The following is a 13,480-nucleotide window of genomic DNA, read 5'->3' as shown; positions in this document are numbered from 1 at the left end:
ACTCTTTTACTAATCTTTGCATCTATCAAAACAACTCTTCGACTATGAATCTAACTAGAGAGACGCTAAAGAATAACCGGATACGACTATTTTACCCAAAAGTAATTTCGGAAATTACCGTTTGGACTTACTATATCTTTAGCAGCATTCATTCGTAGCTTAAACGAAATTTTACCTGTTTATCTTCGTGACAATATTACTTCATATGTTGACGATATTCTTATTGCTAAACGTTTTTGGAGTGAGCATAACAAAATTTTGTATCAATTATTACGTATTTTTGCAAAAGTTGGCATTACTGTGAACCTGGAAAAATCTAAATTTGGTCGTTCTCAGGTGAAATTTCTTGGTCATATTATTTCTACAGAAGGTATTCTTCCTAATCCAGAGAAACTAGACGCTATTCGTAATTATGCTGTTCCTACTACAAAACGTGATGTTCGTAGTTTCCTTGGTGTCTGCAATTTTCTTAGACGCTTTGTTAGATTGGACAATTTGGCCACACCTCGTTTATGTGAACTGTCTGGAAAGAATTCTAATTGGTGTTGGGATGATGAAGCTCAGTCAGAATTTGAACAACTTCGTGATGCTTTAGTTGCTGCTCCACTTCTTTCACATCCGGATTTATCTAAAGATTTTTGTTTGGCGACGGACTCATCATACAAAGGCCTAGGTGCACACTTATTTCAAGAGATACAAGAAAACGGCGTTGTAGTACAGAAAACTATTGCATTTGGAAGTCGTGTTCTCACTAAATTAGAAAAGAATTATTCGATTACGGAACTTGAGGCCTTGGCTGTTGTAGGGCTTTCACAAAATTTCGCATGTTTTTGTATGGCAGACATACTAAGGTTTACACCAATCATCGAGCTCTGGAATTTCTTATGTCAGCAAAATTAACTCATGGAAGATTGTCACGATGGGCATTGTATCTACAGGAATTTGACTTTAGTATTGTTTACATACAGGGTTCTTCGAATATTATTGCTGATGCTTTATCACGTGCACCTATGGGTTTGAAACAAAGTGCTGAAGAGGACTGCAAAGAAAACAATTATTGTTTAATGTATATTCAAGGCGTTGCGTTTGAGAATTTTATTTTGTCTTCGCTCCAGGACATCGCTAAGGAGCAAAATAAGGATCCAATCTGGAAGGACATTAAGGAGAAGTGGAGGAGAAAGGAAAGCGTAGCGATCAGACAGTATTATTTAGTTCGCAATGATATTCTTTTTAAACGAAAATCGGTCGACAACTCTGTTTTGTTAGTTTGTATTCCTGCTGAGTGGGCCAATAAATTGATTTGGTACACACATTTCAGTTATGCACACTTTGGTCCCAGAAAATGCTTTCATAAATTACGAGAAAATTGCTACTTCAGTTATATGGAAAAACGTATTCGATCTGTTCTTGCCAAATGCAAATTATGTCAAAAGGCTAAGCCGCCAACTATTTCTCACAGAGCACCGTTGTTTCCTATCATTCCAGCGAAATTAAAGGACATGGCTGCAGTCGATTTGTTCGGTCCAGTGGTTCGTTCTACTAATGGTTTTGCATACATTTTGGTAGCAGTGGAATTGACATCAAAATATGTGTGTTTTACACCTTTACGCAAAGCAACAGCTCGTTCAGTATCTAATGCTTTCATCAAAAATTTTCTTAAAGAGGTGGGTCATATTGATAAATTTATATCAGATAATGGATCACAGTTTCGCTCTAAAATCTGGCTTCGTACTCTACGGCGTCGTAAGATTAAACCAGTTTTCATTTCACTTTTTCACCCTCAATCTAACGCTTGAGAGAGATCAATGAAGGAAATCAATAAATTGTGTCGACTTTATTGTCATCAGAATCACAGAACATGGGATCAGTATCTTCATATTTTTCAAAACATTCTGAATGAACTCCCTAATGATTCAACTTCTTTACCGCCTATATTGATATTAAAAAATAAAGGACCGACAAATCGCATTTCTGAAATCGTTCCTTTTCCGCCTACACGGAAACTGCGGCAATCTGAAGTTGTCAACATGGCTCTACGAAATATTGCATCTGCGGCTGCTAGAAGAGAGAAATCAGCTAAACGTCCTGGTCGTTTAAAAACTTTGTCAGTTGGTCAAAAGGTGTTAATTAAATATCATCGTTTGTCTCACAAAGGAAAAGGCTTGTGTCGCAAATTTTTTCTACTTTATAATGGTACATATAGAGTTCGCAAAATTATTCATGATAACACTGTTGAAGTAGAAACTCTTAAATCTCGGCGATCTAAGGGAATACATTACATATCGAACGTTAAAATTTTTGTGGAATGACATACTTTCGAGAAACCAACAGTTACACGTAAACATACGGAGAGTACAAGGATACCGCGCCGTGTTTTGGTGGCGGCACATACTCAAAGCAACAGTCAAGTCTGCGCGGCGCACAAGGCAGTCGTTGACCGCAAACAATTACCTCCTACGTCACGCATACCTACAGCTGATCGAGCGCTCGGTGCGAATGCACTGACAGCCGTAAACAAATATACAGTCTAATTCCTCCGATTAAAATCAGTATAAAGCTATAGTGACTTGATAAATTATGTTATTAACGTTTAGTATTTTTCAGGATACGGTTGTACAAAATATTTAAGAACTTCAGGTAAATTCTGTGTGTGTCCGACGTTAAGAGGACTTCCTATCGAGAAATTTCCAGGAAGAATGTAATTTCGAAGAAGAAACTAATAAACTAAAAAGGTAACTACTAATAGAGTTTATTTTTCAGGTAACATATTTCCACTTACGTATGTACTTTATACGTAATTTGCTGCTCACGATTACGTGATTTATACTTTGTGTAAACTGATTTTGACAATGATTGATTAATGAACAGGGTTGTTAATTATGTATATTATGCATCGCTTGGCTGCACTGCTATTTCACTCATGTCACATTTTTTTATTATGTGCCTGCTGTGCTTATTTATTTAAATTATAATAGTCACCTGATTAGTTGTGCTGATATGGTCATGTATGTAGGTTATACTTTGTGATTTATGTGCTTGCGCCTTCATGTTTACTTATTAAGATTACATATGAACATTTATTTGCTTATGCTGATATGATGCTAATGACGTGTTTATTGTGTAAGACATACATTTGCTGCTTTCTGTATGGATTGCATATTTACACATTTCTGTTTTGTTGTCATAACTACTCTTTAATTTGGTATATAGAAATGCTGATGTACAGTGTACGAACATGGAGTTTGGGTCACACTATGGTATTAATTATAGATTGTTTGCTTGGCAGAGCCTCGTTGTAGGGATTGTGCTACATCCACTTGTTGACATTGTGTTCTCTACTGGTATATTTACTCGCTATTGCATGTTTTGCTTACGCTTAGTGCCTTATATTCTAAGATAAGAAAATGAACTGCTATAATTCTACGAACGACATTGGTACAAGAAACTTCATTGAAGTCACATGAGCTGGAGGTTCTATGGAAGATGTATAAATTTATGCTAATAGGAAGGAAGCTAATGACACGACATACCATCACTAGGTTTAGACTATTGACAGTTATTACACAACATTCTTCGTGAGCAATTGAAATAGTAAGTGACACTTGACACAAGAAATACTCCACATGTTTGCTTCTGTTTTGCCATGATTCTTGAAGTGGTGTACACACTGTGAAATATTACGATTTATTCATTCAAAGTCTTATGTGATCTTTCATACTATGTACTCGTACCTACTTACTGAAAGTTATTCAAACTAAAGGCTGTTAGAGGTCATGTATGCATTTCTTTTATTTAATGATGGACAAGGTAACCAAAATGTATTTTATAATTCATAATGAATAGAAGATTTGGCTCAGGTGGATTACACAGAGGTTGTGTGTGGACATTGTGTCTTCGGATTGTATGGGATGATGAATTGATGTTTGCAATAGAATTTTATCTGTACTTGTTCGAGGAGACTGACTAGAGGAAAGAGTTGTTATGGAAGTGAAATGATATTGGTATTAAGGTTTATATGTATCGACGTATTGAAGAGGTATTATTGAGGTATTGAGATTGTGTGAAGTTGATGACTATTGGAGTTTTGGTGGACAAGAGGTAAGGTAAATGATATTGGCGATAACGTTTATATGTATTGACGTATTGAAGAGGTATTACTGAGGTATTGAGATTGTGTGAAATTGATGAGTATTGGAGTTTTGGTGGACAAGAGGTAAGGTAAATGATATTGGCGATAAGGTTTATATGTACCGACGTAATGAAGAGGTATTATTGAGCTATTGAGATTGTGTGAAATGGATGATTATTGGAGTTTTGGTGGACAAGAGGTAAGGTAAATGATATTGGCGATAAGGTTTATATGTATCGACGTACTGAAGAGGTATTATTGAGGTATTGAGATTGTGTGAAATTGATGATTATTGGAGTTTTGGTGGATAAGAGGTAAGGTAAATGATATTGGCGATAAGGTTTATATGTATCGACGTAAGAGGTATTATTGAAGTATTAAGATTATGTGATGATAATGATTATTGGAGTTTTGGTGGATAAGAGGTGAAGTAAGTGAGGAGCATTTTTGTTTGTTTGTTGGTTTATATGGAACGAGGAGGATGAAGATAGCAGACTAGAACACTCAAGTGAAAGTAGATTGTCTACACACATACTTTGTTAAATCACTAAGCAGTATAAGATTTGGCTCAGGTGGATTACACAGAGGTTGTGTGTGGACATTGTGTCTCCGGATTGAATGGGATGATGAATTGAAGTTTGCACTAGGATTTTATCTGTTGTTATGGAAGTGAAATGATATTGGTAATAAGGTTTATATGTATCGACGTATTGAAGAGGTATTATTGAGGTATTGAGATTGTGTGAAGTTGATGATTATTGGAGTTTTGGTGGATAAGAGGTAAGGTAAATGTTATTGGCGATAAGGTTTATATGTATCGACGTAAGAGGTATTATTGAAGTATCAAGATGATGATGATTATTAGAGTTTTGGTGGATAAGATGTGAAGTAAGTGAGGAGCATTTTTTTTTTGTTGTTGGTTTATATGGAACAAGGAGGATGAAGATGGCACACTAGAACACTCAAGTGGAAAGAAGATTGTCTATACACACACCTTGTTAAATCAATAAGCAGTATTATTTTTTTTTTTTTTTTTTTTTTTTTTTTTTTTTTTTTTTTTTTTTGGAGAGAGGAAGTAATTGCATATCTTGGCACACTGACAGTTGTTCAGAAACCGTACATTTTGATTGGCATGGACAAGGTAACCAAGACGAGAACACTCAAGTGGAAAGAAGATTGTCTACACACACACTTTGTTAAATCAATAAGCAGTATATATATATATATATATATTTTTTTTTTTTTTTTTTTTTTTTGGAGAGATGAAGTAACTGCATATCTTGGCACACTGACAGTTGTTCAGAAACCGTACATTTTGTTTTGGCTTGGCAAACATTGGTCTTGACATGATGACTACAATGTTGACTAACTATTATTGATTGTCATACATTGCTGTCACTACTACTTGATACACAAGTTGAACATAAAATTTAGCACAGAATTGCATTTACACAGTTAACACTATTCAATTACACAGTAGTACTTAATGTGGATGAAAGATGAGTGAGTGTGTTTTGTGTTTTTTCCTTTCCTAATCCCAAATAATTGATACCGACCTATCTCCTAAATATTATTTTACTTGTTTGTTGCGGCTTGCACTGACACCCATAAATATTATAGATTTACTGATATTTGTGTATTTTTAATATTTAATATGACAATTATCTGATATCATTTGTGTGTTTATTATAATTTGTATGTTTAGTGTAAGAGCATTGATGATAATTTTGTAAAAGCAATTGTGTGTGCCTTCAAACTGTTGTTTATGCTTGCACCTGTCAACATTGCTGGGTGCCACTTGGAAGTGTTTAATTTGTGCTAATGAACCTTGATGAACTGTCTAATTAGTGATAGTGAATATTATGGACTGTTACCTGCACCTGCTCAACATTACTGGGTGCCAATGATGGAACTGCTTCTACTGAAATCATGTCACTTGTTGGTGTCTGCACTTGCTCGACATTACTGGGTGCCACTGATAGACTGCATCTACTGAAATAATGTCACTTATTGGTGTCTGCACCTGCTCAACATTGCTGGGTGCTACTGATGGAACTGCTTCTACTGAAATAATGTGACTTGTTGCTGTCTGCACCTGTTTAACATAGCTGGGTGCCACTACTGGAATTGCTTCTACAGAAATGATGTCACTTGTTGATGTCTGCACCTGCTCAACTATACGGGGTGCCACTGATGGACTGCTTCTGCTGAAATGATGTCACTTGTTGATGTCTGCACCTGTTCAACATTGCTGGGTGCCACTGATGGACTGCTTCTACTGAAATAATGTCACTTGTTAGTGTCTGCACCTGTTTAACATTGCTGGGTGCCACTGATGGACTGCTTCTGCTGAAATGATGCCACTTGTTGGTGTCTGCACCTGTTCAACATTATTGGGTGCCACTGATGAACTGCTTCTACTGAAATAATGTCACTTGTTGCTGTTTGCACCTGCTCAACATTGCTGGATGCCACTGATGGAACTGCTTCTACCGAAATGATGTCACTTGTTGGTGTCTGCACCTGCTCAAAATTATTGGGTGCAATGATGGACTGCTTCTACTGAAATGATGTCACTTGTTGCTGTCTGCACCTGTTCAACAATGCTGGGTGCCACTGACGGACTGCTTCTACTGAAGTGATGTTACTTGTTGCTGTCTGCACCTGCTCAACATTACTGGGTGCCACTGATGGACTGCTTCTACTGAAATAATGTCACTTATTGGTGTCTGCACCTGCTCAACATTGCAAGGTGCCACTGATGGAACTGCTTCTACTGAAATAATGTCACTTGTTGCTGTCTGCACCTGTTTAACATAGCTGGGTGCCACTACTGGAATTTCTTCTACTGAAATAATGTCACTTGTTGGTGTCTGCATCTGCTCAACTATACTGGGTGCCACTGATGGACTGTTTCTAGTGAAATGATTTCACTTGTTGGTGTCTGCACCTGTTCAACATTGCTGGGTGCCACTGATGGACTGCTTCTACTGAAATAATGTCACTTGTTGCTGTCTGCACCTGTTTAACATTGCTGGGTGCCACTGATGGACTGCTTCTACTGAAATGATGTCACTTGTTGATGTCTGCACCTGTTCAGCATTATTGGGTGCCACTGATGAACTGCTTCTACTGAAATAATGTCACTTGTTGCTGTCTGCACCTGCTCAACATTGCTGGGTGCCACTGATGGAACTGCTTCTACCGAAATGATGTCACTTGTTGGTGTCTGCACCTGCTCAACATTACTGGGTGCAATGATGGACTGCTTCTACTGAAATGATGTCACTTGTTGCTGTCTGCACCTGTTCAACAAGCTGGGTGCCACTGATGGACTGCTTCTACTGAAGTGATGTTATTTGTTGCTGTCTGCACCTGCTCAACATTACTGGGTGCTACTGATGGACTGCTGCTACTGAAATAATGTCACTTATTGGTGTCTGCACCTGCTCAACATTGCTGGGTGCCACTGATGGAACTGCTTCTACTGAAATAATGTGACTTGTTGCTGTCTGCACCTGTTTAACATTGCTGGGTGCCACTACTGGAATTGCTTCTACTGAAATAATGTCACTTGTTGGTGTCTGCACCTGCTCAACTATACTGAGTGCCACTGGTGGAACTGCTTCTACTGAAATTATGTCACTTGTTGGTGTCTGCACCTGTTCAACATTACTGGGTGCCACTAATGGACTGCTTCTACTGAAATGATATCACTTGTTGGTGTCTGCACCTGTTCAACATTACTGGGTGCCACTGATGGACTGCTTTTACTGAAATGATGTCACTTGTTGGTGTCTGCACCTGGTCAACATTACTGGGTGCCACTAATGGATCTGCTTCTACTGAAATAATGTCACTTGTTGGTGTCTGCACCTGTTCAACATTACTGGGTGCCACTGATGGACTGCTTCTGCTGAAATGATGTCACATGTTGGTGTCTGCACCCATTCAGCATTACTGGGTGCCACTAATGTACTGCTTCTACTGAGATAATGTCACTTGTTGGTGTCTGCGCCTGCTCGCCGTTATTGGGTGCCACTGTTGAAGCTGTTTAAATACTGGTGATGAAATGTTATGAGACTGCTATTTGCACCTGTTGATCATTGCTGGGTGCTACTGTTGGAACTTTTAACTACTCTGAGGAGTTCTACTTGTATTGAACTATTGAAAGGATTTTATGTGAATATTTGTAAAAACTGATTTTTTGTGTGTTTACTGTTTATGAAATGTTATGAGATTCTTACCTGCACCTGTTCGTCATTTCTTGTGCCATTGATTGAATAATACTTATGTAAACTATTATGTAATATCATATGTATGCAAGCATTTGTATTCCTTACTGTATTTTATATATTAGGTTATTGAAGGGTCAGTGCAAAGCCAAAATTTTATCTAGTTATGTGATATTTAATTATTAATATTATCTTTTATTTTTGTCTGTATTTTTTTGGACGAATTTGATGGTATTTTCACCACCAATGCTGGCAAAATACCATCAAATTCTAGCTCGTGGAGGAGGGGCATATGAAAGGTGGCTACACTGAGTCACAGCGCCAGAGATTGCGTCAGAGAGTATTATTTAGCCGCCTCCACAGGCAGTAGTTGTTCAGAAGCGGTGGTAGTGAGTGCTTGTCGACAAGTGGTGGTAGAGAGTGCTTGTGGAGATGTTGCAGTAGCGTGTCGTTGTTGAGAAGTTCCCATGGAGAGTGCTTGTTCAGATGTTCTCATATTGCTTTGATGGACTAGAGTGTACTTTTCGTCAATATATATGAAGGTTAAAAAATTTCTTTTTTTTATTATTTCAAAGTCTTAAACAATAATGCCTCTTGGTAACAGGTTCAGTCAACAAGCATCTGGCTCGTGTTCTTGTATCAGACTGTATTGTGGTTTCTACGTGCAATTATAGTATTTCAGTTTTATTTAATTAATTCAGTGTAAATGGTATTTAAAATATCTGGTCTTATTGAGGAAGAACCGTGCCAGATGTGTACGTTGAATCACACTTCCAGACACAGAACAGTTACACTTGTGCTTTGTTGTTTCGTAGGTTTTATAGTTGCTGGGGACTTAATTAATTAATTGTGTTAACGGAAGTTTTCTTTCATTCTTTGTTGTTATTCTATGCAGTCAGATCGCATACAGATACTGGTCAGGGCCAACCGGTTACGAGACTGCGCAACCGGACAGACAGTAAAAAATATTTGCATAATATTTAAAAATTTAATTAAGCCCCCGTGCAAAAGGAAACAATAAGATTGGGAGACGAGTAACGAAATCCTCGTATTAAGAAGGGCGTAAGACAGGGATGTTGTCTTTCGCCCCAACTGATGTATCTATACATAGAAGAAACAATTACGGATATAAACGGAGGTTCGAAAGTGGAATTAAAATTCAGGGTGAATGACTATCAATGTTAAGATTCCATGATGACATTGCTATCGTCAGTGAAAGTGGAGAAGAATTACAGGATCTGCTGAATGGAAATGATAGTCTGAGTATAAATATGGGCTGACAGTAAATCGAAGAAAGATGAAAGCAATGAGAAACAGCAGAAATGAGAACAGCAAGAAACTTAACATCAGGACTTGTGATCATGAAATAAATGAAGTTAAGTAGTTTTGCTAACTAGGTAGCAAAATAAACCTTGACAAGCAGAGCAGGCAGGACATCACAAGTAGGCTACTAGTGGCACAAAGGGTATTCCTGGCCTACTAGTATCATAGGTCTTAATCTGAGGAAGAAATTTCTGAGATGTACGTTTGGAGCACAGCATTGCAGGGTAGTGAAACATACACTGTTTGAAAACCGGAACTGAAGAGAATACGAGCATTTGAGAAGAATGAAAAATAGGTACCCTCATAAATTAAGGAATGAGGAGGTTCTTCGGAGAACCGGCGAGGAAAGGAATGAATGGAAAACAATGGCGAGAAGAAGGGGCAGGGTGATAGGGACGAAACATTACCCCGTATAAGCTGGTGAGAAGCAAATGGAAAATCGTTCCGACGACTATACGGTCTGCAAATGGGGAAATAGATTGACAAAAGCGACTTTGACAAAGTGAGATTTTTATGGCCCAGAGTCTTTAAACGAATATCTCGGCGAAGATGGTCGGTTGTTCGCGTCCTACCCCATAGGTATGTATTGAAAGTGAATGAAGAACAGTGTTAGCACGAGTTTGAGACAAACTGTTGGACGTTGTGGCCTTATCAAAGAACGTGGAGGTTGGACGCTTGCCCGCTCTGTACTGGATATGCAGCAGATCTCACGACGGGCTGGAGTGGTTATTGAGGCACAGTACTTTCACTGTACACCATGCAGCCCACATCTTGAACATGCGGCTCCGCTAGAGACGACTACTGCGTCTTCTCATGTTCATCAAACGATGCAATGAGCACGGCATCAGCGAGGCTAGTCCTTAAATCAGTGGAGTCGTGCCGCCTGGACGGATGAGATGTTTCTGCTTATATCGGCTTCTAATCTCGTGAACGGATATACCATCATCTCGAGACGCGCAAGAGGCAACGGTCGAACGTCTGTGGTTACAGTGTTATGCTGTGCGGGACATCCGTCTCAGTTTGCATGGGACCTTTAATTGTAGTCCAGAATAACATTACAGTTGTAGGCTACGTAAAAATTAATAAGGACCCCTTCATCCTTACATAAATAATAAGTTTCCATCGATGATGTCGTCTTTCAGCAGGGCAATTCTCTTGGAATTGCGTGACCTATAGTTAGACGTGTGGTGACATATACCAAGGACCTTGCTAATCCATGCCAAGCAGAATCTATGCTGTACTTTGTTCCAAAGATGGACCAACACGCTCTTAACCAAGGTTATCATAAAATTTAGGCTCATTATTCTGTATAGTGGAATCACAACGTCCGAAAATTGTTGTGAATTGCAAGAAAACCAGCGGACGATTGGTTTATGGAGAACATACTGTAAGTTAAGCCTCATAATCAGGTGTCACATATTGAGTTACAGCTGGTGGATGAACCCTTTATGCTTTCAGTAATGTGAGTTAATTATTTGCTGTAACAGTCATAACTGTTAAAAAAACTAAGTGCGTTTCTCCGTAATGACATAAAATATGACGATTAGCTGAAGGAAAGGTTAGTATGAACCGGAACTTCAATAACAGTTCCCAGGGATAGTCCAGTTTAGATCGTGCATCCAGTTCCCTCTCATATTTAGCAACTGCGAATCGTTGCAGGGTTCATTATATATCTGTTGAGGGAGACATCTTTCAAACTGTTAATAATTGCCTACGCTTATTTTGAGTGCTTGATAAACTGACTAGACTCACAACCGATCATAAGTAGCATCATGCCGACACTGGCAGCAACATCAGTGGCAGTTATTCTTATACCATTGTGTTAATTGTTTTTCACTTCAGTACTTTCACAGTCGCTACACAACGTGAGAGCAAAGTCGAGTGTGTCTTATGTCTGTTGTCAAAACGAATAACGCTGCGCAGATAGTTTCAAAATGACACCAGACTTGATGGCTAGTACGACATATCGAGGATAGCAACCATTAATCAAAGATCGAATCCTGCGGCCCTGCACAGTATCAAGTGCGTAGAGACCAGTGGCTATTGGTACGTTACCTGAGCAAATTCGATTCATTTCTCTAGGGAAATATAAAAGGTGAAGATTTTCAAACAGTAGTGAAATCAGACGAGCAAATGTTTGGAAAAATACGTTTCCAGACTTTTCCTTTCACAGTCTTAACTTCCAATTTTTGTATTATGAATTTACTATGTACACTCCTGGAAATGGAAAAAAGAACACATTGACACCGGTGTGTCAGACCCACCATACTTGCTCCGGACACTGCGAGAGGGCTGTACAAGCAATGATCACACGCACGGCACAGCGGACACACCAGGAACCGCGGTGTTGGCCGTCGAATGGCGCTAGCTGCGCAGCATTTGTGCACCGCCGCCGTCAGTGTCAGCCAGTTTGCCGTGGCATACGGAGCTCCATCGCAGTCTTTAACACTGGTAGCATGCCGCGACAGCGTGGACGTGAACCGTATGTGCAGTTGACGGACTTTGAGCGAGGGCGTATAGTGGGCATGCGGGAGGCCGGGTGGACGTACCGCCGAATTGCTCAACACGTGGGGGCGTGAGGTCTCCACAGTACATCGATGTTGTCGCCAGTGGTCGGCGGAAGGTGCACGTGCCCGTCGACCTGGGACCGGACCGCAGCGACGCACGGATGCACGCCAAGACCGTAGGATCCTACGCAGTGCCGTAGGGGACCGCACCGCCACTTCCCAGCAAATTAGGGACACTGTTGCTCCTGGGGTATCGGCGAGGACCATTCGCAACCGTCTCCATGAAGCTGGGCTACGGTCCCGCACACCGTTAGGCCGTCTTCCGCTCACGCCCCAACATCGTGCAGCCCGCCTCCAGTGGTGTCGCGACAGGCGTGAATGGAGGGACGAATGGAGACGTGTCGTCTTCAGCGATGAGAGTCGCTTCTGCCTTGGTGCCAATGATGGTCGTATGCGTGTTTGGCGCCGTGCAGGTGAGCGCCACAATCAGGACTGCATACGACCGAGGCACACAGGGCCAACACCCGGCATCATGGTGTGGGGAGCGATCTCCTACACTGGCCGTACACCACTGGTGATCGTCGAGGGGACACTGAATAGTGCACGGTACATCCAAACCGTCATCGAACCCATCGTTCTACCATTCCTAGACCGGCAAGGGAACTTGCTGTTCCAACAGGACAATGCACGTCCGCATGTATCCCGTGCCACCCAACGTGCTCTAGAAGGTGTAAGTCAACTACCCTGGCCAGCAAGATCTCCGGATCTGTCCCCCATTGAGCATGTTTGGGACTGGATGAAGCGTCGTCTCACGCGGTCTGCACGTCCAGCACGAAAGCTGGTCCAACTGAGGCGCCAGGTGGAAATGGCATGGCAAGCCGTTCCACAGGACTACATCCAGCATCTCTACGATCGTCTCCATGGGAGAATAGCAGCCCGCATTGCTGCGAAAGGTGGATATACACTGTACTAGTGCCGACATTGTGCATGCTCTGTTGCCTGTGTCTATGTGCCTGTGGTTCTGTCAGTGTGATCATGTGATGTATCTGACCCCAGGAATGTGTCAATAAAGTTTCCCCTTCCTGGGACAATGAATTCACGGTGTTCTTATTTCAATTTCCAGGAGTGTAGTTTACGCTTACCTTTAGGATATGTTTCTATTTATGTTTCATTTCACCTGAAGTCAAAAAAAAGGCAAATTCCTGAGACTGGAATTTTCGACTACGCATCTCAAGTGGCTGCGGTGAATTCCGGTGGAGAAGCAAGAAGTGCTGGTCACATTGCTT

The sequence above is a fragment of the Schistocerca cancellata genome, chromosome 5 (assembly GCF_023864275.1).
Source record: "Schistocerca cancellata isolate TAMUIC-IGC-003103 chromosome 5, iqSchCanc2.1, whole genome shotgun sequence".
NCBI lineage: Eukaryota > Metazoa > Arthropoda > Insecta > Orthoptera > Acrididae > Schistocerca > Schistocerca cancellata.
The sequence above is the reverse complement of the archived record's forward strand: the minus strand, read 5'-3'. Positions refer to the sequence as shown.